This window comes from Sinocyclocheilus grahami, unplaced genomic scaffold (genome assembly GCF_001515645.1).
Source record: "Sinocyclocheilus grahami isolate Dianchi unplaced genomic scaffold, SAMN03320097.WGS_v1.1 scaffold9699.1, whole genome shotgun sequence".
NCBI lineage: Eukaryota > Metazoa > Chordata > Actinopteri > Cypriniformes > Cyprinidae > Sinocyclocheilus > Sinocyclocheilus grahami.
Genome location: NW_015512789.1, coordinates 7,651 through 8,061, shown reverse-complemented (window position 1 = coordinate 8,061; position 411 = coordinate 7,651).

Sequence of the window (411 nt, the reverse complement as noted above, 5' to 3'; positions counted from 1 at the left end):
ACACACACACACACACACACACAATGTGAGTGAAAAACAGCTGGGGTTTTTTTCAGTTTGTTTCATATATTCAAATCAACATGCCTGCTGATGTATGAAATTCACCTATGGACTGGGGAGAGTCAGCATAAGGGTGGTCTCTGGAATAAATCCCTCTATCAGTGGCAAGCATGGCACTAAACACTCTGTCACTGCGGATAACTCCATGATCTGTCACAGAATGACAACATTAAACTCTTTACTACTGAATCTATGTCCATTAAATGACATTTGTGTATTGAGATGTACAATAACATGCAAGTATTGTTTTTGTATCACTATCTATCTACTAACCTCTTAAGCGGGTGATGAGTTCTATATGTGTTTTGCCACTAGAGATCCATGCCATGGTTCTGGAGAGCAGCAAACCCA